Source organism: Sarcophilus harrisii, chromosome 2 (assembly GCF_902635505.1).
Source record: "Sarcophilus harrisii chromosome 2, mSarHar1.11, whole genome shotgun sequence".
Classification (NCBI taxonomy): Eukaryota; Metazoa; Chordata; class Mammalia; order Dasyuromorphia; family Dasyuridae; genus Sarcophilus; species Sarcophilus harrisii.
This window is the reverse complement of record NC_045427.1, coordinates 90,380,145-90,405,692: the sequence shown is the minus strand read 5'-3', so window position 1 is coordinate 90,405,692 and position 25,548 is coordinate 90,380,145. Positions and strand designations below refer to the sequence as shown.

At 34.6% G+C, this 25,548-nt stretch overlaps 1 long non-coding RNA gene across 1 annotated transcript in view; it reads right to left on the bottom strand.

Moving 5' to 3' along the window:
- The window catches only part of LOC100918173, a 42,477-nt gene extending 25,545 nt beyond the window's left edge, over positions 1-16,932 (bottom strand). The window contains exons 1-2 of the long non-coding RNA XR_147355.2: positions 16,865-16,932; positions 13,644-13,811 (exon numbers count right to left, since the gene is read on the bottom strand). This is a non-coding gene — a long non-coding RNA (uncharacterized LOC100918173). The remainder of the gene's footprint in view (positions 1-13,643; positions 13,812-16,864) is intronic.
- Between the last annotated feature and the right edge of the window lie 8,616 nt (positions 16,933-25,548).

Genomic DNA, 25,548 nt, shown 5'->3' with positions numbered 1-25,548 from the left:
TTTTATGCCTTCTTTTGGGTGTTATTTCACCCTTTTAGATTGTAAGCTCCTTGACAGACTGTCTTTCTTTTCATTAATTGTATCCCCAGTGCTTAATCCAATGCCTGTCATATAGTGGGTGCCTAATAAATGATTTTGGATTTGCTTATATTGAATCAATATTACCTTGGATTTATCTCTATCTCTACTTCTATATTCATAGATTTCAATAATTTAATATATAGAATGAATATGATATAGACTTTTAAAATGAATATCATATAGAATATTATAATATTATTATATATTCTTAATATTTTATACAATTAATTCAGTTTTAAGCTTTAAATGCTTTTAACAGCTTTAACAACTTAACACATGAAGACTTTGGGAACACACTGTAAATATTATATATAAACACATAACTAAATATACATATTAGTTTCACTTATACATGATATATTTATTTGATCTAGAAAAGGGTAATATATGCAATATTTTATACATATATATATATATATATATATATATATGTATGTGTGTGCATATATGCCATAGGATTGAATAGATAAGGTGTTTCTAATCATGGAAGAGTGGGATAACAAGATGTAGATTCTGGGTATTTAATTACTTTATTAATAAGGCCAAAATATTTATTAATAAAAGAAAGATCATTCAAGCATCTCTCTTAGGCAAAAGACCCTCATGGCATCTGTCTCTCAGTTGAAATGCCCTTTAAAGAACAGATACTCCCAAGAATAGGAATTAACTTAACTGGTTAACAGTTAATGGGAGAATGAATATTACCATGAGGCCTGGACTTGAAATTTATGTCCTATATTTCCAAGTCCAATTCCTTATAAATACTGTTCCCATTTCTCCGTGGCCTCTGTTAGCTGATGCAAAAGAGAAACATGGAACACTTGAAGACAGAGCAGAGGAGGCAAAGCAAAGGTTGACGAGGTCTCTCTGGTTTTATCTTTAAGGCCAGGAGAATTGATTTGAATTGCTACAGGAGAGCTCAATTGTTAAATTTTCAGCGTGAGCATTTACATCTCAGAAATAAACAAATGCTGCAAAGTTCAAGTTGATTTACTGTTTTGTTGATGATCTAGATTTAAGGAAGTGTTAAAACTTATTAAACAGATTAAACTTAAAAGTGTGTGTCTTGCAGACTTTTTTTTATAGACTGTTAAACATTTACCAGGCTACCATTGTTTAAAGCCTCCCAATTTTGCTTCTTAGGAATTCTCATAAATTCCAAAATCAATGCCTGGGAACCTTTGGGGGGTCGTAATTTGTTGAAGTTGTAAAAAGGACACTAGCTTGAAATATAGTTAGTGCTGAAGGTCATAAATAGCATATAAACAGAGGTAGCCTTAGATGGCCTTCAGGTATTTGTGGCCATACCTCCCCAGCAAAGGTTCTATACCTTTTTTTTTTTTTTTTTTTTTTTTTTGTGATTCTTTTGGATGACTAGTGAAATTTCTGAACCCTTTGCCAAAATAACTTAAGACATTATTGTATTATTAACATGAATTCCATAAATGCATAAGATAGATTATATATAGAAACACAAAGAAAAACAATGATTTTTGAAAGAAAAAACTTATTTTTCCCCCATCAAAATTCTAGGACCCTTTGAAATATATCCATGAACTCTTTGAGATGGGGTATATTTGTGGACTTAAGAATATTTGCTCTAAGAGAATGAGGCAGGAAGGACTCTTGCAGAGTGAAGACTTTTGCAAAATTTTGGTGAATAAGAAGCAAACAAAAATTTCACTTTTTACTAGTTGCTCTCTTAAAAGTAACTGCAAGTCAACAAAAGCATTTCTTGTCTTGAGAATTTGTGTAAAAGAAAGTTGCTCTGGGAGGGATTCAGGAACTTGATAGGGATTACAAGCTAATAATTAATTGGAGGAATAAAAAGATTTGTCCATGATCACAATGCTAATATCCTAATCATGGAATTTGGACCTCACAAAAAAGAACATAAAAAAGTAGAGAGCAGGGAAGTGATGGAGTAGATTATTTTAACTAAGTAAACTGAGGAAAGAAGAGATTAAGAGTGTTGAATAAGTATCAATATTTATTGATGTCATTTGGATAGAAAGCAGATGAGGAAGCGAGACAGATTGTGAAATAGGCATAGAATTTAAGGAAGGATAAAGTGGAGATTTATAGCTAAAAGTTACAGGAATCTTGACTGGGTCATAAATATGCATTAAATGACTCTCTAAGGAGAGATGACTCACTAGTGGTAGAAAGTCTGGAAGCAGCAAGGGAGAATAAAAAAATATTTCAATTCCTCACCTTTATCATGAGAGTGGAATATGAGTGAAAGTGCCACCAGTGTTGAAAAGGGTAGTCATGGGTGCTGTGTCATGAGTAAAAGGCCAAATCTCAGTGACTGCAAGAAGATGGAGACTTATTTAAAATGAAAAAGAGCAGACATTCCAGAGAACACGAGAGGCTTGGGAAACTTTAGAATGGGAGCTTGGATAGGATTGAGTTGAAGAGGGTTGGAATAAGGAAGAGAAAGGAGCCAATGGGGAATGGAGAATAAGTTTCAAAGGAGAGTGAAAGGAAATTCAGAATCACAAGGATGAATTAAGTATGAGGGGAATGGAATTATGTAACTCATTAAAGACTGAGTTTAATGATGATCATTTTCCAGAGGGGATTGAATTCAGGAGAAAATATTTCATGGCTTGTTTCTAGACACAAATATAATTAATAGTGAAGTCAGAATGAAGAAAGAGGCACTGGATTATATTTGGGGATTGACACAGTGCTTTTGACAATATCAAGATTCTTTCTGAAACCAAATCCTAAGAATTATTATTTCTGGGGAGGAATATCATCCCCTGGTAGCCATCCGTTTGATGATGACCCAACAAGGCATCTGTGATCCTTCTCTTTGTGAATGAGCAGATCCAGACCTGTAATATACATGAGAGATCTCCTTGGGTTTTACAGGCTGCCTCCAAGGGGATTGGAGTCCTAATGTTGGCTCAGTACATTCATCTTGTTTTGATTTACAGTCTAATGAATAATTCTGGTGGTAATGACAGAACCTGCATATTTATAGAAAACTGACATTTCCTCTACATGAAATGGTGCTGGTATCTATGTAAATGCAGCTCTTTCTTTATGTGCAGCAGCTTCTGTTAGATTTAATTACTTTCTCTTGAAGTTTTAAAAGGAAGGTTTAAGACACCAACCTCCACCTTTCCACCCCCTCACAGGAGCCTATCTTTCACCTTTCCCATCACCCCTTTCTCCCTTGTTTCTCTCACCTACCCCACTTATCCTCCTCCCCTTTGCCCACTCCACAAAAGAAACTGCTTGAAATTAAACAAACTTAGTCACTGAAGCCAACAGAAAGTGTTATGTATGTGTTTCTTTCTTTATTGGCTTACTCCCACTCCTACCCTACTCTATTCCATCACATGATTTTGGAACATTTATTTTGCAACATTTGTCCTGTCAGTAATCTATAATTATAGACAATGTGATCATTAGAGGGTCATATCTTCTTTTGGAATAATTTCAGTGAAGAATACTTAGCAAGATCCCCTGTACACATGAAGATGATGATGATGAAGAGGAGGGTGATGATGATGATGATAATCTCATGAGGTCTTTGAACACCTTCTGTTTTTCTGATGTGGGTCAGTTGGCTTGTTCTGAGTCCTGGAGCTCACTATATATTCACTAAATATGGGGAGGGCATCTGATCCACAAGCTTCAGCATCTTTAGTAGCAAAGACTACAGATATGTGCCATTATGTTAGTGATACAGAGACTAAAAAATAATATTCTAAAAATTCTGAATAGAATTAGGGAAAGTTCTCATTGGGCATTCCTGAAAACAAACATGCTGGGATTAGAGCCCATTTCCAATTCTGCTGTGAAGGAAGCCTAGGTTTCTTTATTGTGTGTGTCTTTGTACTTACTGATTCCCTTGCTTAGAATACTCCCTTTCTTTCACTTCAGCTCTCTAGTTTACTTTGCTTCTTTTAAGAATCATTTTTGAATCATACCCTTTGCAAAAGATGTTCCCATTCCCCCAAAAAAACAAAAACAAAGAAATAAGTAGCTTCCCTCTGAGATTATCTTCCACTGAACTCTATTGTCTTGTAGGCATATAGTTATTTTCATGTTGTCTCACACATTTTTGTATAGGAGCAGGGACCATGTTTTTTGCCTTTTTATCTTTACACAGAACACAATACATTAGTATATAATAGGTACTTAATAAATGCTCTTTTGATTAATTGACTGACAATCATCTTGTGGTCCTCTTCACCACACATGGAGATTGGGGTAATGTTCTGTAGATAAATTGGGATAAAAATATCTGGTTTTTAATATAGTTCAATTAATCAATCAGGAAAGATTTATTGTGTCTTCACTGTGCTAGTGATTGGGGGTATTAAGATAAAATTATGCAAATAATCCCTATCTTGAAACAATCTATACTATCTGGTTAGAGATCAAGTTGTGGATATATAAAGACATATGCAAAATGGGCACAAAGGACAAAGGCCCATTTAATAGCAAAAAGAATTTAGAAAAATTTCATGGAGAAAGTGACACTTGAACTAAACCTTGAAGGATACAAAGGATTCTGGGAGATGGAGATGACTAAGGAGGGCATTCCAGGCAAGGGGAACAACCTATGCAAAGGTGTGGAAGCAGAATTTTAAGTTTTATTTATAAAGAACAAAAAAGTTTGGACCACAGGGTTCAAGAAGAAGAGCAATGTGCAATAATGCTAGGGTATGAAACAGTTTATATGCTAAGAATTGTTTATATTTTATTTTAGAGGTAATAATAAATCAATAGTTTACTAAATAGGGAAGTGACACAGAGAATTTGATGTTTTAAGAAATTAAGAATTAATTAAATTAAAATTTTAATTAATAAAAGAAATTAAAATTAATTAAATTTAAGAATTTGATGTTTTAAGAAATTTTAAGAAATCAGCTACACAACTGTGTAAAGGAAGGATTGGACAAGGGAGACTTGAGCGAACACAATCAATTAATAGACAAGTGCAGTCGTTCAAGTGAGACATTATCAGAGCCAGAACTAAGGCAGATGCTGTGTAAGTAAAGATTAGTGAATGAATTTTAGTGATGTTAGAAGTAAAGATTGGCAAATTATGGTTATGTAGGGTAAAAGAGAGTAAAGAATCAAGGATGAAATTGAGATTGTGATCCTGGGTCACTTGAAAAATGGTAGTACTCTTCACAGAAATCAAGAAGTACAAAAATTAGGAAATCGGGAAGAAGAATGGGTTTAGAAGATAACTGATGAGTTTTGGAATGTTGTACTTTAAAAATCCATTTGCTTTCCAGTTGATATATCTAGAAGTCAGTTGGTGATATGCAATTGGCTCAAATATTTATGATTTGTGTGATCTTAGAGAAATTATTTTAAAATTTTAGTCTCAATTTTCTCATCTATCCAAAGGGGATAATCATGTTTGTACTACCATTCTCACAAGACTGTTTTGAAAATAAAAATTTATGAACTTGAAGAGTGCTATAGAATATAGAATTAGGGGGGATGTCAGAGACCATCTAATTCAAATCATACCTAAGAAATACTCTGTTTTGATATATCTGACAGCTTTTGCTTGAAGATTTCTCCAGTGACAAAAACACACTACCTCCCAAGGGAGTTCATTATTATTTTGGAAGATTGCTATTGCCAGGAAATATATTCTTATGTCAAACCTAAGTGTCAAACTTCTTTTCAGCTTCCTCCCATTGCTCTTAATTCTCCCTTCTCGGCCAAAGACAACAAGTCCAATCACTTTTACACGTGATAGTTCTTTAATGGAAGATTTCCAACTTATCAAAACTCCTCCCAAAATGTGTTGCATAGAAATTAACATAGTGCTGCAATAGAGCAGTCTAAAAAGGGCAAAGTAGAATTATATATCATTCTCACATCTTTGGTCCTATATGTCATGCCTGTATTAATGTAACTTAAGATTGAATTAAAGATGCCTTTCCTATTATACTATAGATTTGTATTGAGCTCAATATCCACTGAAGTTTGAAGATTATTTTCAAACGAACTGCTGTCTAGCTGTGCCTCTCATACCTTATACTTTTACAGATGATATTTTGAACCCAAATGTAAAATTTCTTATATTTGTCTATCCCTAGTAAGTTGGATTCAGCTTAATAGTCTATCCTGTTAAAATATTTTTTTTTCTTTTGCATCCTGAATTTATCTTCTATCTGGTTTAACTAATGTTCTTGACTTTATGTTACAGGTGAATTTAATAAACATTTTATCTTTGACTATATTCAAAGCATTGATGAAAATAGGGAGCTGGTCCCACATTTTTCTTGGTGTAGGGAACATATTAGGAAACAAACTCCTTTTATCAATGCATATCTACAAATTTCAAAGAACTGAATATAGTCTTAAAGAGTAGACTGGGACATTAAAAAGTTAAGTATTGCTCAGGATCATATGGTTATTATGTGACAAAGTGACTCAGATCAGGTCCTCCTGACTTTAGGTCAATTGTCTATCTCCACTGCTATTTCTGAGTTTCAGCTTCCAGGAATTGAAGTCATTTATCATTTTTTATTCAATGATTTTCTCCATGGAAAGATCTGAGTATAAACTGTACCTCTGATACCTATTGCCTTGTGTGATTTTAGGCAAATAATCCCTTTTGTGTGTCATAAATTCTTCATGTATAAAATGAGAGGGTTTGACTTGTTCTATGAAACTGGCAACTCCTTCAGAGCTAACATCAAAACCATTCGTAACTACTGCTAAGATCTAGGCATTCAACCAGCTCCAAATTCATCTAACTATTTTGTTATGTGGCCCACATAACAGATAGTTCACAAGAATAGTTTAAGAGATTTTGTCAAATATTCAACATGTATAGGACTGCTTGCCATCTGAAGGAGGGGGTGAAGGGAGGTGGGGGAAAAGTCGGAACAGAAGTGAGGGCAAGGGATAATATTGTAAAAAAATTACCCAGGAATGGGTTCTGTCAATAAAAAGTTATAATTTAAAAAAAAAGAGAGAGATTTTGTTAAATACTTCAGCACAAGTCATCTTGATTCTCTTGGTCTATATTATCAATAAAGGAAATCAATCTAACATCTGTTTTAGGTGAAGCCATTCTATCTTGTTAGAATTACCACTTTCATTTTCTGAATATTCACCTATAATGAGTTTATTGGTATAATCTATATTGAAATCTCTATTATTGGTACAATCTGTATTCCAATCGGTATATTGGTATAGTCTCTTTTTCACACAGAGATAAAGAGTCACTGATATTCTCTATATATGTTTTTCAATAACCATAACTACCTAGTCTCAAAATGCAGAAATGGGATTGCTATCACTAGGAACTGACTACTATAAAAGCTGAGAGACATCTTCTTGATGAAGGGAGAGAAAGAAGAATGCTTAGTGTCTCTAAGTAAAGAATCATGCTAAAGAAGAGTTGGTTCAAGTTCACATAATCATTATGGTATTTATTTAGCAAGACAAAATTCTCCATTCTGGAGTCAAGTATCATGCATATTCCCAAAGTGCATACAAGATTATAAGTATATTCCTAAGAAAGTTATAATAATTCCTAGCTTTTACCCAATACCAGAGCATATTGATTCTTTTTTCTTTGTCATAAATTCCACTATATGTTAGTTAATTTCCCCCACAGTTCTCATCACTTCCACTCTTGAGACCTAGTTCTTCAGTGACTGTGATAGTGTGAAGTAAATAATTTCAGTTCCTGTCATTGATTCTTAGACCTTTTGAAGGAACTCATAATTAAATCATTAAATCAACCTACAAAATATTAATTAGTTAATTAATTGCTCTTTCCCTGAGAAACAGAGAGAAAGGAGAAAGAAGTGATACTGGAGAGAGAGAGAGAGAAAGAGAGAGAGAGAGAGAGAGAGAGAGAGAGAGAGAGAGAGACTAGAGACTTCCAACAGACATCCAGATTATCCAAGTATGCTCTAACAACTATGTTTATCGTTTTTCTGTCACAAGGTTATGACCATTACCAATTTTCCTATATTTGCTTTCTCCCTAGATGGTCTATAGTATACCTCACTGACAATATTATTTCTCTTTTTGCTTTCCATCTTCCTTTTGCCCTTTCATTACTAAATTTCCTCACATGTTAATGTTGTTCTGTCCCATTCCCTTTTATATCTGCTACTCCTTTTAAATTAAATATATTTTTCCACAGCTATGTTCTTGTCATGGATTTTCACTCTCAGTTATTATTATGATGTCAAATTCTCCTCTGTGATATTTGATCCTTAAGCTTTTTAGAATTGTAACTCTTACACTGTTATTATCACTATTAGCTCACTGCCTGGCACATAGGAGAAATTTAATAAATGCTAGTTGACTAGTTAACTGTTATTATTTGTCACTTATATTGCTTTGTGATATCTTCTGTACTTATTGTTTCTTTTCTGTTGTTGCTTTATTTTCCATATGTTTTTAGTTTCCCCATATTTGATAAGCTCTTTTAAAACAGAAACTGTGTCATATAGCCTACCTTTTTGTCCCATATGCTTAATAAGTATTTGTTGATATTTTTCCCATATATGACAAAATAAATAAGTCTAAAAGCCTTTCAAAATTTGCATAACTAAGTGAAGGGTCAAAGTTAGAAATGTGGTTCATATAAAGGCAAATAGATGGCTCAATAGATAGAGTGTTGAGCTTTTATCCAGACCCTGTTTGCTTTAATCCACTGGAGAAGAAAATGGTAAATTAATTCCAGAATCTTCGGCAAGAAAACCCCTAGACATTATTGGTGCACTATAGTCCATAGGTCAGGAAGTCAGACGAGACTAAACAACAAACACCTGGTTTAATGGAAAGAGTAGGGTTCAAATCCTACCTTTTGATACCTAGGAGCTATGTGATTCTCAGAAAGTCAATTAACCATGAAGTGGATAAGGAAGTCTCTAGAACTCATCTATCAAGTTATAAATCATGGTGTTTCAAGTGATAAAAATCAGAAATTCTTCATATAATTTGGGTATTATTTAAGTGATTTCACATTCGAAGACGAAAGTTAAGACAATGAAGAATGATTTATATTCACAGCTCATCTGGCCAGATGATCTCTTTCCAAGAGACAGATGGAGGGAAGTTGTTCCTATTCGGCTCCAGGAATGGGTGGAGAAAGGACAAAACCTATTCTTGTTTCCCTTCTGGTACTTTCCCATTTACTTCTCCCTGATCTGCAGATATTTTAGTTACTCTGACCTCGCCCACGATTAAAGAATATATAAAAATACATTAGTATTTAGTATATCAATTTATTAAAATGTTCAAGTCTACTTGAAAACATCTATTTGAGTGTTTCCCAGGCTTCTGTCTGCATAAATCACTTGCAAAATCTCTGAGGAAAGGGTTTATTAAGGCAATAAAGAGACATTTTAGGAATTCTTTAAGTACTTGAATGAATAAATGAAACTTCATCCCAGGCCCTAAGCAAAATGACACAAATTGTGACTAGTTGCTGGAGTTTTCTATGTTGCTATCACCCTAAGAGCTTACCATGTAGTTGAAAGAAAGATATCACAGTACTATTGTTAATCTCTGAAGATTGTGGTAAGCAGCATAAAAAAGAAGATGCTTTGTCTCCCCCACCTGTGGCAAATATCAAATAGAGGATCAGTTTGTCTACTTTTCTGTTTTTAAGATGAATGAGACAAAAAACATGAGGACTCAGTTTTAATCCATCTGACCCAGAACAGGCACTAATCCTTTTATTTCCCCTTATATGTAAACATCTGTACCATCCCAAATATTTTTGATATTTTTCTATTCTTCTCCAGGAAAAATTCTAATAAAGATCTCAGTGGATTGACCATGGTTTCTCATTAAGCCACTACATCCTTCATATTCTTCTCTTTTGCCTCAAGTCTTTATTTGGATTCGAAATCAAACAGTTTGCACGGTTTGGCGATTATCTGTGTGTCTGCTCTATTGACTTCATTATGAATATTTAAATAATGTGAAGTGCTATCATGACAAATGCGCTTTCCTTGGAGAAAGATCTGTTCCCTGTACTTTGCAGAATTCATAAATAGCTATTGCCCTGCATGATGTCAGTAGAACTCTTGAATGAATTAACCTCTTGCAATCACAAAGGACCCATCATTCCTAGTATTATATGTATATTTTTATAATTATTTGTAATAGGAACTGTGCAGTAGGAGCTCTTAGGGTGCCTGCCATAAGTACTAATTAAATTATATAGCAAATGCATGCCCAATTGGTTTAAATGTCTGAATTCTGAGCAGTATTGTTGTGAATAAATGTACATATGCTCAAGCTCCTTCTGGGGCACTCCATTTCATTATCCTGAGTGGTTGCTTTCTGCATCCAGGATGAAAGACAGGAGGAAATATGAGTGGCTGTCAAAAGAAATGAAATTAGGAATCTGGATCCAGTGCTTAATGGAAGATTAAGTACCTGGTAAGAATTGTAGACCCTCACCTGAGCCTCTGAAATGAGGTATTGGAGACAAGGAGAAAATAAAGTTGCATAATCTTCCTCATCTATACCATTCTGAAAGCTCTGTCACTCATCCCTAAAATGACCTCTGATCTATTTGTCTAGTACTGTCCTGTACAGAAGTATCACCTGTACCTAATTGGCGTCAATGAGTTGTTCTTTTAATGAAATAATCATTGAGCATTTCCTGAAGTACTAGGGTAAACTTTGGGCAGGAATGAAAAAGAAAGAAAGAAAAAAGAAAGATGTGATATACCAGAATAGTTATCTAACCCTCTTTCTTTGATCAAACTCTCCATTGGGAATTGAAGGACCAATACTCACCTTGATGGCTCAGGATCCAAGCTGGAGTTTTTGCAACTCTAATCATGATAATTCACTAGAGGGTTCGATTATTAATTTCTCTTCTCTTTGGAAGGCCTGAATTCCCACCGAGTATTGTTCAGTCATGTCCAACTCTTAGTGATCCATGGCACATTAGACCCTTCTGTCCTCCATTAACTCATGCAATCTGTCCAAGCTCATGTTCATTGACGCATACATAGTTGAGCATCCTTTCATTTTGTGCCTCTTTCACCCTATTATGGAGTTATTTTTTGTTGTCCTATGTTTTTCTCCAGTAACATGTTGGACACTTTCTTACCTGTGGGGTTGATCTTCTGATGTCATATCTTCTAATATTTTAATACTATCCACAGAGTATTTTCTTGACAAAGATACTAGAGTATTTTGCCATTTCTCTAATGAATCACCTTTTATTAGAACTCTCTATTATGACCTGGCTCTTTTGACTCTTCTTTTACATGATTAATGTAGAAATATATTTAAGATGATTGCCCATGTGTGACCCATAATAAAATTGCTTGGAAAGGGGAGATGGAAGGGAAGGACAATGAAAAAATTTGGGACCCATCCTCTTACAAAAATGAATTCTGAGGACTATCTTGATATAATTAGAAGAAAAATAAAATACCATTAAGTAGAAAAACAGAAACAAACAAGGAGGGAGGGGTGACATCCTTCTCCTTATGTTGAAGAAGGATCTTCATTTTTATGATCATTTTATCATTGATCATCATATCAATGATCTTTTATGATCATTCAAAGGAAAGGTCTCCAAGTGATGACTCTTCTTCATCCATTATACTCCTTGAGCTTCTAGTGTCTTCCCTCTACTTCCCTAAATAGGAACTGATGTTCTAAGTCCATCTTATATTTCTATAAAATTTCTGGTGTCTTATTCCTCCTCAGACTGCTCCTAGGTCTACTGGTAGTATACAAGATTCTAGATTTGAGAGATTAAAAATGAATTTAGATATTTTCTATTTCAAATGATTCATTTTTATAGATGAGGAAAACAGATGCAGAGAAGTTGGCCCAAGGCTACACAGTATTAAAGGGCAGAAACAGATTTAAAAATCTGAATTTTTTACTCCAAACCCAATGTGTTTTCTACTGTATCATACTCTCCATGTCATTCTGGCCACTCTATGTCCTTGACATAACTCCTGATTATAATCTTAATAAGTCTTTTTTTTTTTAAATGGGCTCAATATTTTTGTTAGAGTTGTAAAATGATCCAACCTTTCTGGAAAGCAAATTGTAATTATGCCCAAAGGACTATAAAACTGCATACCCTTCTTTGATTCAGCAATGTCTCTATTGGGTCTGTATCTCAAAGATATCATAAAAGAGGGGAAAAAAGACCCACATGTACAAAATTATGTTTTTTTTAACCATGGCAAGAAAATGGAAATTGAGGGGATACCTATCAATTAGAAAATGACTGAATATTATAGTTATATAAGAAAAAATAAGCAGGCTAATTTCAGAAAAGGACTAGAAGGATTTACATGAATTGATGCTAAGTGAAGTGAATAGAACCACGAGAAAATTGTATACAGTGACAACAAGACTATGTGATGATCAATTCTGATAGAATTGGCTCTTTTCAGCAATGAGCTAATTTAAGGCAATTCCAATAGATCTGTGATAGAAAGAGCCATCTGCCTCCAGAAGGAATTTGGAGACTGAATATAGACCAAAGAATAGTATTTTCACCTTTTTTAGTGTAGTAGTTTGCATCTTGTTTTTTTTCCTTATGTTCCCCCCTTTTGATCTGATTTATTTTGCATAGCATGATGAATATGGAAATATGTTTAGAAGAATTGTACATGTTTAACCTATGTCAAATTGCTTGCTGTCTAAAGGAGGTAGAGGAAGAGGGAGAAAAATTTGGAATGCAAGCTTTTGTTTTGTTTTTAAATGGTATTTTATTTTTCCAAATACATGCAAAGATAATTTTCAGCATTTCAACATTCACCTTCACACTACAAGGAAAAATAAAATACTATTAATTTGTTTTAAAACGGGCTCAGAGCTTTGTGGCATTTGAATGTGATCGGTCGTTAATTATCCCTTAATTTCCCTCTGTTTGTGTTTATAGGCCCATTCTTTTTTGGATGTATTCTCACACTGTCTGGGTACATTCTCAGAGAATTGCAGTATAGGGCCTATCCCTCACCTACTCCCAAATAATCAAACAGCTATAATTTCTTTTATATTTGTTTGCCCCTTCCCATAACCCTTTCCTGTTGCTGTATAATTACTTGCAAATTAAGTTCAAATAACAACTCTGTATATGAAATCTTCCCAGGTAAACATACATATTGAACTTGAATAATGACCCCTGGCTTACAGTTTTAAAAGGTCTAGCCATAGACTAATGATGCCCAGGACTTTAAAGACATCTGAAAAGTTTTTTTTTTCCCCTTTTGAAAAATGCCTAGGATTAGATCATTCTGCATGCTGGTTTCTACATTAATGCAGACTCCTATGCAGCACTAAATTGAATTAGAGTAGACTTCAGCAGACCATTGTGAGGAATATGTATTTACCAGTTTTAAAAGCTTCCTGGAAGATTTAGGAGGGCAGGAGTATTTCAGTCACAATCCATTAACCCTATTTATCATCCATTGAAAATGCCTAAGCGTGAAGCCATTTTCAATCTCTGCTAATGTGCCTAGAACTGATATAGCATAGCATATTTAATTTCCACACTGCATTATGTAGTTGTGTTTTGTGTTTGTGCATTGAAAGGTAGCAGAACTCACAAATTCAAGATCTTCACTTCTGTCCAGTCAGCTGACATTGTGGAAGCTTCAATTTCCTTTGCCTTCCCAGTAGATGCTTCAGATTTTCATCCTTTAGGAGAGCATGGATTGGAGCTGCCTTGTCTGACTTCTTATTCTCCTATGCATTCAGCTCAAAGCACCTCTAGCCTAGTAAAGACATGATTCAGGAATAAAACATATGGCCAACTCTTTTTATAAGCATAATTCTAGACAAGTTTTTTTATGCATTTTCATTCCTTGAACATTCTTTTTCACTGCCAGAAGGACCTGTATCTGTTCCTTAGTTGGTTCAATGCTAGGAAGAGCCACTAAGTCAATAAGAGTTTATTGACCATCTACTCCATGTCTACCGTGTCAGGCGATATTGGGAAGGAAGCAAGAATCTGAACATTACCAGTACCTAGAACCAAAAAGCCTAAAAAAATAGAGTGGGAATGGTGTCAAAATGAAGTGGTGGAATTGGAGCATTACAGCCCATTGTACAAGTAAACAAGGTCTAGGATATGATCCAGTTGGACAGATGAGAGGTAGAAGAGTCAAATATCCTGAAATTTGGTAGAGATAGGATGCAGAAATCAGGCACAGGTTCAGAATCAAGGTATCTACAAGTACAGAATTATATATATATATATATATATATATATATATATATATATATTATATGTAGTAATATATAATTATATAAGATTTAAAATGATATTAATGACAATGGCAATTGACATATGTGTACAGTGTGTCCCCAAAATTCAGAATATTTTACACATATTCTCTCATTTAGCCAGCACAACCACCCTCTCACTCTCAAGAAACACTGTGATCTTAATGGATAGCCAGATGCAGTCTAAGTCAAGAAGGCATGAGTTGAACTCTTTCCTCTGACACGTACTGGCTTCTGGGTCTAAGGAAATCATTTAATCTCTTAGTGCCCAAGAAATTCTCTAAAATGAAGGCACAGAATATGAATCTGCATTAATAGGGGGAATTTCTTCCCACAGGAATCCCCTATGCTGGCAAAATTATAGATCAAACATAATCACAAAATTCTATCTATCCTGTGAGACATATCCATATCTACCTAAAAATATGATTTTACCAGTTTTAGACAAGGAAGATGAAGTTCAGAGAAGTTAAATAGGATACATAAAGTGTACAATTATGATCAGCAATTAAGTCAAAGCTTAGGGCATTAGGAGATTATAGAGTCAAATGAGGAGACTACACTAAACCAAGAACTAGCAAATGAATAAAAAAATTTAAACAGAGCTGCCTCTGGGAATTTTGCCCCATCAAGTAATCTTTCATATCATGCTGGTAAAGGCAGGAACCAATTCCCAAGTGTCCTTATCCTGTGATTGGTGAGTTTGTTTTTAAGGAATTAATGAGTTCAGTGGTTTGGGAAGATCAGACTGAGACCCTTCTATGAAAGAAAACCTTTTACTGAAATTCTAAGTCTTAAAGAGTTGGGGTAGGTGGGATGGGAATGGAGACATTAATTGACTCATTTGGAGAACCACAGTCAATATGTTTCAGGGGGAGGATATAATAATAACAATAAGCGATGATAATGATGATGACATTTTTATAATACTTTCTATATGCCAGGCACTATTCTTCATAATTTTTACCTCATTTGAATTCATACCTTTTTTGCTTCAAGAATGGCTCCCCACTCACTCTATCAAACTGCCTCTCAAGTCTATAGATAGTTGGGAGAAATAAAAAGTAAACATGACTGGGGTGGAGATTTGGATGGTTATTAAGCCAAGGACTGAAAAGAATAGAAAAAACAAATACAAAACTGGATCTCTTCCTTTGAAAAATATTCAATCTGGTTATTATTGTGAGAAAAATATGCAAAAATGGAGATAACTAGGTGACATATAATCAAATGTTAAATTGTGTAAATCATATAGGAATGCTACAGTAAAAGGAGAGCTCAGAATGAGCTCCAAATAAAGGAGTTTTCTCGAAGAGGTTGACCCTGAGGGGCAATTAAGATTTAGCATAGATGGGAGGGCATTCCATAGAAGCAAAAACAAAGATGTAGGGGTAAAATCTCAAATAATTCATTTTAGCTTATTTGAGGGTTTTATCCTATTTTCTGGAGAAGATGGTAGAAAAGTTATTTATTTCTACATCTGGATCTAGGTAATCCTACAGATTTTCCCTTTGTTAAGATCATACTCCTTGTGAATGTCGTTGTTTAGAACTTATCTTTTGCTCGGTTAGCACAACTCATATTTATGACTGACCTACATGAGCATAGTAATTTCAGGACATGGAACTAATAATCTACTTGAGAGTTTGTGACTCCAGCCCAGTGAACTGCATTATCCACTCCCACGTGTGATTAAAATCTGAATTAGAAAGCAAAGTTGGACTCAGTAGTGGAATAGTAAAACTATGACACATCAACACATACTGGGCATTGTGCCCTATGTACCCACAGTAATCAAGAAAGTTCCCATCATCACTCTATGAAAGTTTTTTTTTTAATGTTTTCCCTCTGATATGAACCAAAAGACAGTTCAAGAACTTTGGTTGCCCTGGTTTAGGAGTACAGACTGTGGTCTTATATGTGCATCCTTAGCTCTCTGAGCCTGGAGGCAGGGAGCAAGGGTTCATAGCATTATGTAATCATAAGAATATCTAAGAGACTTTATAAGGAACCCTCATTTTAGGAAACTGAAGCTCAAAAGTAAAGTAATTTGCTCATAGTCATATAGGTATGCATATCACTCCCCCTTATAATGGATACTTTGCAATATCCTTTGTAGGCCTCTCTTCTCTTTGCTCACTCTGTCTGTCTGTCTTTCTCTGTCTCTGTCTCTATCTCTTCATCTCTCTGTCCCTGTCTCTCTATCTCTCTGTCTCTGACTCTTGTCTCTCTTTCTCTCTCTCTCCTTCTCTCTCTCTCTCTCTCTCTCTCTCTCTCTCTCTCCTTATTAATTCCCATGGGTTTAATATGAGCTCCATACAGAAAACTCACAGATTTATTTCCTGAGAACCAACTTGTCCAAAAATACTCCTTATCATTTCCCCAAGCCACCCCTCTTCCAAACTTTGATATTTCTGTAGAAGGTACCACTGTCCTTCCAGTCCCCTTAGTTCATAACCTTGGCACTATAATCAGTTTCTCACATTCTCTCTCTTATCCCATACATCCAATAAGTCCCCCCCCCCTTTTTTTAAATTTCTACCTCTCCGCAACATCCCTTGAAGCTGACTCTTTCGTTCTATTCACACAAGTACTTAGTTTAAGCCTTCACTATCTCTCACCTAGGTTGCTACAATGACTTCATAATTGAGATCTCCTATGTCAGGACTTCTACAACTCTCATCCATTCTTCATAGAGCTGACAAAATGGCAAAAGGATTTTTCCTTAAGAAAATTCCTGACCATATCATTCCTGTTTCAAACCAAAGCCAGTGTTTCCTTATTGCCTCTAGGATAAAATAAACTCCTGTTTGGTTTTAAAATTCTTAATAACCTGGCCCTAATCTATATTTTTGACCTATGTAAATATTACTCCCCTTATACTATGCAATCTAATTGTCATATTTCAGTTCTTTATAGATGGCACTCCATTTCCTCTCCCTGTACTTTTTTACTGACCATCCCAGCTTAACCCAGGGCCTTGAATTCCAGGACATCTTCATATATAGTGTATTAAATGCTGGGCCTGGAGTCAGGAAGACATGAGTTGAAATCTGGCTTCAGACATATACAAAATGTGTGTAATCCTGGGTAGTCATTTAGCAATTACGGTTCAGTTTCCTCAAATATAAATTGAGAATAATACTAGTACCTAAATCTCAGGGTTGTTTTGAGGATCAAATGAGATATTATTTGTAAAATACTTAACTCTATTATTTTTTAACTTTATTTTTATTATTATTTGACCCACAGTAGATGCTTCATTTCCTTCTTTCAACCTCATAGAAACCTTGTCAGTCAAGATACCCCTCAATCATCAGATTCCCCCAATTATTAGTGCTCTTCTTTCATAATTATCTTGTATTTAACTACCCAGTATGAATTTTTAACTTTTCTTTGAAAATTTATAAAATATACTGACATGACATGAGAAAATAAGTTTTTTTCTTTTCTGAAAAGAGGGCCCAATGCAGTATTTGACACTTTGTAGGTTTTAAATAAATACTTATAGATTGATTAACTAGCATAGCTTAGGTTCAAAAAATAACTTCAGATTTCAAATCCTGTATTCTTTCCATTGCTTTTTGTTTCCTAGCAATAAGGTTAGGGGACTAAAAGATACATTGTGAATAGCAAAAGGGGAATCAGTATTTATTAGTCTCAGAACATAGTCTCCTAATTTGTAAAATAAAAGGATTGAAATAGATAACCTTTCAGACCCTTTCATCTCAAAATGTTCTCTATTGCCTCCCCAACATTGTAAAATAGCTCCAATTAGGTAAAAATGAACATTAGACTTTGAAGATGAAGAAGGGAAGTGAAATAAAGAAAATATATAACGGTAGATAGGAGGAGATGCTTTATGCAATTTCTAGTTATTTTATGCATGAACTGATTATATGTGTAAAAGTCTCAGGTGTTTGTTTTTTTTTTACCACCAGCTGATAAACATTTTCTCTTCCCTCCCCACTGTCTCTTTGAATAACTTTTAAGCTACCCATGTCCCCCCTATCTTTGAAAAGTGAAAGGTTGAATAACCCCTTAGCTGAATTTATAAGTAGGAACTTATAGGATATCCAATAAATGAAGAGGAAGCGTGACTTGGGGATAATTGCCATATGGGGAGGGTCACAACCCCTGCAAAGAACCTTTTTTTTGCCTAAAGTGAATGGAGGAAAAGGAAGCTCCCACAAGGTGAGAGGTACAATGATAACAAGATCCTAGGAGTGAGGATTTTGAGGTGTCCAAAAAAAACAGCAGCTGCTGAATCGGCTAAGAGCCCCAAAGTAAATCAAACTTACAAATATTTATTAAATGCCTCTTCTGTGCTAAGGGCAGCTAGGCGATACAGAGGTAAGAGCATAAGGTCTGAAGTCAAGAAGTCACATCTTTCTGAGTTCAAATCTCCCCTCAGACTTTTACTAGCTATGTGATGCTGGGCAAGTCACTTAACCTTATTTGTCTCAGTTTCCTCGTGTGTAAAATGAGCTAGAGAAGGAAACGGCAAACCACTCACTTATCCTTGAGCTGAGAGGAAGCCACTGGAGTTTATGAACTTACAGGGGAGGCGGGTTACTTAATCAGACTCAAACTTTAAGAAAATCACTTTAGTAGACAAGGAAAAGGGATCAAAATAAGAATAGCCTTTGTGCAGGCAAACTCACCAGATCATCAGGCTATTGTAAGAATCCAAGCATGAGGTGATGAAGGTGTGCTCTAGAATAATGGCAGTGTTAAGGGGAAGAAGGAAGCATATTGGAGAGATATTGCAAAATCAACCAGCCTTAGCAACAGATTGGGTATGGAAGAGAAGTAGGGTAGGAAAAATAGTAAGGTCTGTGGGATGACATCTAGTTTATTAACCTGAGGGACTTGGAAAATGAAGTTGCCCATTAGAGTACTAGGGAAAGTGAAGGCCAGGTTTAGGGTGAAAGATTATGACTTCCATTTTGGAAATATTGGATTTAATATATTTATTGATATACAGTTTGAAATGTATGAAAGTTAGAGATGTGAGTTTAGAGATCAGCAAAGTGCCCTATAGATAGTATATAGATGATAATTAAATCTATGGCAGATGATGTCACTGAGTGAAATAGTATAGAAGAGAAGAGAGCCCAATACAGAACCTCCATGAGACATCTATAATTAGAAGATGTGACCTGGAAGAGGATTAAGTAAAGAAAGCAGAGAAGAAGAGATAGATGAGAGAAGCAGGAAAGATATATATTTTTTCTTTTTTCTTCCTTTTTTTAATTAAAGCTTTTTATTTTCAAAACATATGCATGGCTAATTTTTCAACACTGATCCTTATAAAACCTTGTATTCCAAATTCTCCCTTACCCCATGACAAGTAATCCAATATATGTTAAACATGTTAAAAAAAAAAAGAAAATGATAGGAAGGAAAGTGGAAGTACCTAGTAGAGACAGCTTTTTCTCTTTTAGATATGAAAGAGTTTTAGAAATGGAAGGACAAGGGGAAGTTCCAAATGGGCATGTTTAAGTCTTCATTACTTTTCACCTAGACAATTGCAATAGCATTTCAATTGGTTTTGCCTTCTCAAGTCTTTTTCCACTCAGATCCATCTTCCCCCTAGCTGTCAAAGTGAAATTCCTATAACATTGACAAGACTTCTCTCCTCAAAAAATCTCCTGATTCCTTCTACAAACAAAGGCAAACTCCTCTGTTTGGCACTTAATTTACTTTATAGTCTAGCTTCATCCTACCTTTGCAAGCTGTCTTCCTTTTTATATATTCTACATCATTCTAGTTGAATTTCCCTGCATGATAATCTCTGTACATGACATTCTATGTCTTGACATCAGGCCTTTGTATAGATGACCATCCCCTGTCTAGAATTTGGGCCTTTTAGAATCCTTTACTTCCTTCAAAGCTCAGTTCAAATAATACTTACTATAAGAAGACTTTCCTAATTGCCATCAGGAGAGCTAACACTCTGCCTTTAATGTTTCATAATTATATTCTGTATATTTTTTTATGTATTTTGTCTCCCTCTAATCAAAAATGTCTTGGTATTTGTATAGTCTTTGGATTATCTGCCTAAGGATGTAACCCATAGGCACTAATTAAGTGATGAAGGCAATTGGGATTAAGTGACTTGCCCAGGGTCACACACAGCTAAGAAGTGTTAAGTGTCAAAGACCAGATTTGAACTCAGGTCCTCCAGGGCTGGTGCTCTATCCACTGTGCCATCCAGCTGCCCCTTATATTTTTGCAGGTATTTCCATTGTCCCATCTCTAAGATTGATTATTTGTCTTCTGTGAATCAATCAATCTCACAACAAATATTGTCTATTAGCATCATGTATGTATGTATGTATGTAGTCAGCCCAATGTTTCACAGCAGTAACCATTTGGTATGATACTTATCTGCAATCTTATTAAAGAGACAAAAGTCAGGCATGTGACATAATGAAGCAGCAATGCTGAGTTGTGGGAGTCAATTGATATAATTGCATTGGAATGGACATAAGTATCTCAAATTAAAAATGCCACTAATACAAATGGAATGGTAGTGGAGAGTAGGGATAGGGAATCAAACTTGGAATTTTTAAGGCCTGCATTTGAATCAGATTTTGCTTCAGATACTAACTGTGTGCCCACGGGTGAGTCAATTGCTCTGTCTGCCTCAGTTTCCTTACCTGTAAATTGGGGATAGCAATAGCTTCTCAAGCTATTGTGAGGATACAGTGAGTTAATATTTGCAAAGCACTTTGCAAATTTCCAAGCATTAAATTACTATTACATAAGGACAATAATAATTGTTTATTCTTCTTCTTCCTCAAGCATATACCTGGATTTCCCCATTTCTGTTGAAGGGACAATTATTATTCCATGTATACAAATTCACAACCAATTTTTGCCAGTTCTACCATGAAACATTCATTCCTTCCTCCACATTCAACAAGACCATACTATTACCTGTATTGCAACATTGTCTTAATTGGTCTCCCTGGTTCAATTCTCTTTCATATCTAGTCTTTCCCAACTAATTTTCCTAAGTCAAAGGTGTGACCATTGCAATTTCAGGCACAATAATTTCCAGTGTCTTCCTATTAATCAACAATAAACACGCTTTTATTTTAAGCACTTAATTTGTGCTACTATTTATGCTAAACTGGCAATGAAAAGTAAGAATTTTCCTACTCTCAGGCCATGTCTTTTCTGAGATTTACATCTAAGATCAAATACAGACCCTAATGTTTGTAATTTAAAACCTTTTACACCTTCCTGGAATACATCTTTCCAGACATACTTCCTTTAAAATATACCTTGGTCCTGTCAAAATGACTTTCTTGCTAACTATTCTTCCTGGATTTTAACCTTACTTATGCCATGGCTGCATTGGCAGTCTGGTGAAATCTGTGAGCCTCTTCTCAGAATAATATTTTTAAAAGCTCAAAATAAAATATCAAGGATTACAAAGGAAATCAATTTTACTGAAATACAATTTTCATTATTTTTTAAAAGGTCAAGGTTGAGAAATCCTGATCTATCCATTCCTTTACACAGACTGCTCCCCACTATTCTCTTAGCTGGGATGCCAAGTCTCAGGCTCCTAGTATCTGTAGTTTCTTCCAAAATTCCGTTTGAATGAAACTAGTGTTCATGTCAAAGATGTTGGTGCCTTAACATCAAAATTACCTTCTATTTATTTTGTATATGCTTCTATTTTTTTTATCCTGTATCCCCCAAATAGAATGTCTTTATTTCTGTCTCTGTTACTTCCCCCCTCCATCCCTCTTTGTCTCTCTTTCTGGCTCTGTTTCTCTCTGTCTCTCTTTGTCTCTGTCTCTGTCTGTCTGTCTGCCTCTGTCTTTATCTCCCCATGTTTTTTTTTCTATTTTTCTTCCTGTATGTATCTCTTTCTCTTCCTCTCTCTCTCCTTCGCCCAACCCAATTTATTGCAAAGGAATCATATAAAGATTGCAAAAGAAATCTATCATATTCTTATTAGCTAGACTCCAGATATTGAATAAATCAACCCAAATGGGCCTCTTTTATAAGTTAATGGCAAATAAAATGTTATTGATTCTTATTTTCAGAGTATTAGGTAATATCACTTATTAATATACAAGTAATAAACCATTTAAATTTTTATAGTATACTGTCTCTTATTCACTACTTTACATTATCTTAAATCACTCAACATGGTCATTAAACTATTCTTAGATAAGATAATTTTCCTCTAGACCTTTCTTTTTGCTTTTTCTATTTTACAATTCACAAAATCTATTTTTTCTTTTCCATGTCAAAGATGGAATCACAGAATATTGGAAATGTAAGTATTCTTTTCTTCCTTCTATTGCCTCTCCTAACTTAGATCGCTTTTTTTTGAGGGGTGGAGGGAAGGTTATATAATGTTAACCCCTCTTTTTCTCTCTTTGAAATTGTTTTTATTCAATTTATCTTAGCAGTATTTTTAGGATCATCTCTTCCTACAATTACCAATATGAATTTGAAAACATAACAATGGCTAGAAAGCCACAAGATCTCAATGTCAATGCAATTCAAATAAAAAAAATTAGTCTCTTCTAATTACTATGTTTGTAATTGTGAGTGAATTCCAAAATCCTTCTGTGCCAATTTCTTCACATATAAAATTATTGGGGGAGGGAATGGAGGAGGGAAGGAGGAAAAATATGTATATGGCCTCCCAGGTCTTTTCCAGTTACAAATTTATCCTGCAATCATTCATCAAGCATCTATTAATGAAGAGAACTAAGCTGAAAGAGAGACAGACAGACAGACAGAGAGGAAGAAAGGGAGGGAGGGAGAAGGAGGGAGAAGGAGGGAAGAAGGGAGGGAGAGGGAGAAAGAGGAATAGAGAAGAAGAGGAGGAGGGGGAGGTATTCTACTTTAGGAGACATATGAATACATATAAATATATACAAAATAAATTCGAGGTAATATTTTGGACAAGGCACTAGCAGTTAGGTGGTAGACAATATAAAAGGTGTCTCTTGAGCTGAGTTTTGATGAATATTAGTGACTAAATATTTTATATTGTTTGTTTTTTATTTGAATATTTGAATTAATATTATATTCTAAAAATAAACGGAAAATTATTTTTCAACAATCTCTTTTGCAAAACTTTGTATTCCGAGTTTTTCTCCTTCCCTCCCCCACCTATCCTTTCCCCAAGACAGCAAGCAATCTGATGTAGGTTAAACAGTGTAATTCTTCTAAATATATTTCCATATCCATTATGCTGTGCAGGAAAAATCAAATGAAAAGGGAAAAAACACAAGAAGACAAAGAAAAAAAAACCAAGAAAACAAATGGCAAAAAAGAAGTGAAAATACTATGCTTTGATCCTCATCCAATCTCTAGAATTCTCTCTCTGCATTCAGATGGTTCTTTTCCATCCCAAATTTATTGGAATTGTGTTGAATCATCACATCACATTGCTGAAAAGAGCCAAATCCATCACAGTTGATCCTCACATAATCTTATTGCTGCTGTGAATAATGTTTTCGTGTCTGCTTGCTTCACTTAGCATTAGTTCATGTAAGTCTTTCCAGGTTTTTCTGAAATCACTTTGTTCATTATTTCTTATAGAACAATAATATTCTATTACATTCATCTACCATAACTTATTCAGCCATTCCCCAACTGATGGACATCCACTCAATTTCTAGTTCCTTGACATTACAAAAAAGACTGCTACAAAAAGTTTTGTAGATATGGGCCCTCTTCCTTCTTTATTAATCTATTTGGGATCCAGACCCACTAGACTAATGATTTTAAAATGGAATTGGCTAAAACATTCTACTTGTCTTTATAGAGTTTACAATCTAATGGGTAATAAGAGAAATAGCTAATTAATCAGTCTTGTTTGCTGAACATTCTGCTAAATATGTGTGTGTGTGTGGGGGGGGAGTATTTGTGTATGTTTTTGTATGTGTATTTATAAGCTAGGTAGCTGAATGTCTTCTTAAATACTTCCCACTGATTGAAATGATTCATCAGCTTTTGTTCAATGCATTATATAGCTTTTCTCTTTGAAGAAGATTGTTATTATTGTTGTTTACTTATTTTAGTTTTTTCTCCTCTTCCTGGCAACATTTGGGGGTTTCTTGGAAAAAATACAGCAGTAGTTTATCATTTCCTCCTCTTACTCATTTTACAGTTAAAGAAACTATGAAAAATGAGGTTGAATGACCACCAGGATCTCACAAGAAATAAGAGTTTGGGACTAGTTCTGAACTAATGAAGATGAGTGTTCCTGACTCCCAGTCTGGCAAAACTATCTATACACTGTGTCATTCCTGTCTTGAAGAAGATTCTGTGACAATCACTTGATATTCATTTTTCAAAAATGTATAATTTAATTTAGTATGTAAATAGAACTAACATATGAAATAATTATTAGGGAAAAGGGAAAAAATGGAGGCATCTGAAGAAATAAAGAAGACTTCTGAAAGAGCCATTTCTGAAAGCACTATTTTTCATATCTTCTGGGTCAAAAGAAATTAATGTAAACTGAATTATCTAAGGAACAATGGTATGGGGTATGGGGCAGAACACTAGGTTTGTAGTCAAAAGCCCTGAGTTCAAATTTGAACTCTACCCCCATTGATGATTACCTTGGACAGATCATTATACTTTTATGTATCTTATACTTTCAATTAACTTTAATTGTCTTCAATTATACTTTTAACCACGTAAATAATAAGGGATTGGTGTGGCTGATTTCAAAGTTGTCTTTAGTGATCTGAAAACTATGACCTGCAATGTAAAATATTATAAACAGCTCAAAGAAAAGTGATATGGAATCCCATTCTGGAGGCATGAAGTAGGAAGTAAAGAAACAGAAAACTCATTGAATTCAGATATACCATGATATTTATCATAGTGAGAAAAAGGCAAACTCATCAGATCGCAGCTAAGAAAAAACAAAACAACAAAAAAAATGTCTGTCTATACAAATTAATGGTTGCTAATATATTTTGGATTTTGCATCATTTCCAGATGCCTAATGTATTCTTCCTCATTTTTAGAAAGAACCATACTTCACAACAAAGTGAAAGAGGAAAAATTTTCACTGAAGTTATCTAACTTGGCAAACAAACAAAAACCCTGGCATTATATTCAGTTTTCCCTAAACATAATCCTAACCTCAGCAAAGAACAACAGGGGTAGCTTCTCATATTTCTTCTATAGGGCTAAACTTGATCATTATGATTTTGAAGTATTGTT